Source organism: Austrofundulus limnaeus, unplaced genomic scaffold (assembly GCF_001266775.1).
Source record: "Austrofundulus limnaeus strain Quisiro unplaced genomic scaffold, Austrofundulus_limnaeus-1.0 Scaffold85, whole genome shotgun sequence".
Taxonomy (NCBI): domain Eukaryota; kingdom Metazoa; phylum Chordata; class Actinopteri; order Cyprinodontiformes; family Rivulidae; genus Austrofundulus; species Austrofundulus limnaeus.
The window spans coordinates 413,411-416,746 of NW_013952487.1; the positions used below are offsets into that span (position 1 = coordinate 413,411).

General features: G+C 37.4%; 1 protein-coding gene across 3 annotated transcripts in view; it reads left to right on the forward strand.

The window, feature by feature from the left end:
* The first annotated feature begins 1,136 nt into the window (after positions 1 to 1,136).
* cdca4 (cell division cycle associated 4) overlaps positions 1,137 to 3,336 on the forward strand; it is an 8,694-nt gene continuing 6,494 nt past the window's right edge. The window contains exon 1 of one of the 3 annotated variants that reach the window (XM_014011831.1): positions 1,137 to 1,330. The gene's annotated coding sequence lies outside the window, so the exon portion shown is untranslated. Of the gene's footprint in view, positions 1,331 to 1,481; positions 1,498 to 3,336 lie in introns of those variants that run through there. The other 2 variants (XM_014011829.1, XM_014011832.1) reach the window with 2 other exon arrangements.

A 3,336-nucleotide genomic window follows, 5' to 3' on the forward strand; every position in this document is an offset into this window, starting at 1 on the left:
TAATATTATGACTTTATTCTCACAATAGTATGATTTTAATCTCGTAATATTATGACTTTATTCTCACAATATTATGACTTTAATCTCGTAATATTACGACTATTCTTACAATAGTATGATTTTAATCTCGTAATATTACGACTTTATTCTCACAATATTATGACTTTAATCTCATAATATTATTATTAATTTGATCTCGTAATATCATGACTTTATTGTCATAATATTATGACTTTAATCTTGTAATATTACGACTTTATTCTTACAATAGTATGATTTTAATCTCGTAATATTACGACCTTATTCTCACAATAGTATGATTTTAATCTCGTAATTGTACGACTTTATTCTCACAATAGTATGACTTTAATCTTGTAATATTACGACTTTATTCTTACAATAGTATGATTTTAATCTCGTAATATTATGACTTTATTCTCACAATATTATGACTTTAATCTCGTAATTGTATGACTGTATTCTCTCAATATTATTACTTTAATCTTGTAATATTACGAGTTTATTCTCACAATATTATGACTTTATTCTCGTAATTAAAAAAAATCTCGTTGTGTGGCCCTACTCCGTCGTACCATCACCAGCTTCCACAGGAAAGATGTAAGTCACCAGTTAAGGTTTAGTGTAAAATAAATAAACTTGACAGTAATAGATGTTTGTGACAAGGGGTCTTTTTTACATTATAAACAATAAAACATGTTAACCTTTTCTTTCTATATTAATAGTTGATCTTCATGAATCAGGTTGAAGCACAGCGCTGCTGCAGTTCTCCGCCTGTACAGCAGGGGTCACTAACGAGTCTTCACATCCTGTACAGACACGGTTAAACACATTCACTGTTAAACAAATAAACCTAAAAACTTATTTTTTTTTTTGTGTGTGTGTGTGAATGGAGTCAAACGGTTTTGGTAATTAATTTGAAAATGACTTGATGTAAATAAAAAWATTTTTTTAGAGTTTTAAAAAAATACTCAACATTTTACTTATTAAGTAAACGATGGTGGTAAAGAGAAAAAAAGCTTATTTTTTTTATTGTGAAATCGTGGACTTAAGGTGTTCAGTCCGAAAGCTTTGGTGGAGGAGAGAAGCGGAAAGAAAGGAGCAGCAGAGAGGAATCTGAAGGGATATGGCTCCCCTCCCCCTCCCTTCCTTCTCCGTCCGCCTGAGCAGCAGCAGCAGCAGCAGCAGCAGCAGGACGGAGGCGCCTCAGTTTCTGAAGCCGTGGCATGAATGATCTCATCTGAACCTTATCTCCGCTTTCTCTGCCGTCGATCCTATGACGGAAAGACGGGAATAAAATAACAAACACGAGGTGAGTACGGACACCTAACCTATAGGGAAGTGTTTTTTTAAAGGCAGGCACCAGGGTGTGCGTTTAAATTTTTTTTTCCAGGAAGGGGGGGACATTTAAACATCCCAGCCGCGGCGAAAACTTGTTTTTGGCCAGAAAAAGGAGGAAGGACCGCGGTGGATGTGTGGGTGGGAGCTTTTTATTTTATTTTTTTAGCTTATTTAGCTTTAAGCTTGTTAGCATTGCTTTTCGGGAACGAGATGTTGGGAAGTTAATGTGTCCGGTTGTGTGTTTTTTATATCCCCGCGGGGTTACCGTTTCCCTAAACATCTTAGGACCGTGGGCTAGCCGAAACCATCGTTAGCCTAGCTTACCGGGCTAGCTGTTAGCCGGCTAGCTTGTTAGCTCCGATCAAAATGGCCTCATTGTCACTCAGTGGGCTGAAAAGACAAAGCATGCGGCAGTCGCGGCTAGCGGCGCCGAGACGCCTCTTAAAGTCGCTTTTATTGACTTAAACGGGAGTGATTTGTCCCGTCAGCGGCGTGCGTAACGGAGGAGAGGCTGACATTTAGGGATTTTATTTAAGTTTACGTTTATTGGTTTTAGGAAAGCGGGGCTAAGAAAGCGTGCGGTGGGGGATGGGTCAGGAGCGAACCCGGTGACGTGAAGCGGAGCTGCRTTTTGTTTGGCCCATCAAACTGTTTACACTTTAACCAGTGTCATATTTACACTCACAAACAATACAATTAAATTAACTCAACTTCAAGATTAAACTCGTTATTTGTAGCTTTGAACTCTTTGAACAGATTTTAACATCCTGACTTTAACCTCTCCTTCCTGTGTCAAATTTAGGTTGTTAAATTTGATGAAAAAGGGAATAAATTACCAGTGATTAAATGATAAATGAGCAGATTATTCTTTTGTTGTTTGCACAGGCCGGGAGGGTGCAGCTGTTAGAGCCAAAGGGAGGGGGGGATCTGAGGGGAAAAGGTTGGAAGCCTCTGATGTAGATTTTAATTAAATTATCTTATAAATCAACTTGATTTTTGTCACATCAATAAGGGACTTGGGCAGGACTGGGTCAGGGGTCAGTTAGAAATAAAGATCCATTTGAGTCACAAAAAGCTTTATGTTTATTTGTAAACATTTTACAGATTTTTGGCCACAATTAGTAATGATTACTGAAGATTTATGGGAACCCTTTAGACGTACTGATTTCTGTAATAGAAAATAACTTACGTGACATTTTTAGCATAATTCAGATTAGCATAAGAATGAGTCCATAAACCCCAGTAACTACGTTAGTAGTACGGTGGGCAACTTAAATGATAGAAGGGGCCACAATATTTTGTAGACACCACTAAAGGGCAACATATTGCTGCACATTTACCCAAATCTAATATATATATATATATATATATATATATATGCGCACTCAAATACATATATAACACTTGTATTCTTGTTTAATAAAGTTGAATACAAATAAAAGTTTAGTGAATGCAAATGCGACGTCATAAGAAACCTTGAGTTTAGACCATGGCTGCCACGATTAATCGATTAGTGACGACTAATCGATTATTAAAATCGATGACTAATTTAATAATCGATTAATTTTTGTTATTGTTTACTTTTTTCTCTCTCCAAACTGCTTTGACACCTTCCACTGCCACATCTGCCTTTCTGTCCTTGACACACATGCACAGTAGTGGTAACTGGGGTAGGCCGTGGACGTCACAAGACATTAAACAGACAGGCTCTGGTATCATGGCTACCTGACAACAGAGCTCAAAGTGTGGGATCATTTTAAGAAAATGAAAGAGAAACCTGTGCAGAGCAGAACTTACCTTCCACAGCAATTATTTTTAGTTAGCATATAGCTAAAATCAAACGATGGTTATATAATAGCAGCTGCATTCTGGCGCGATATGCTCTTATACAGGGGTGCCCAAACATTTTCCCCGAGGGGGCCAAAATGAAAATCTATCCAGGGCAGCGGGCCAAATACAGTAATACATGAAATACAA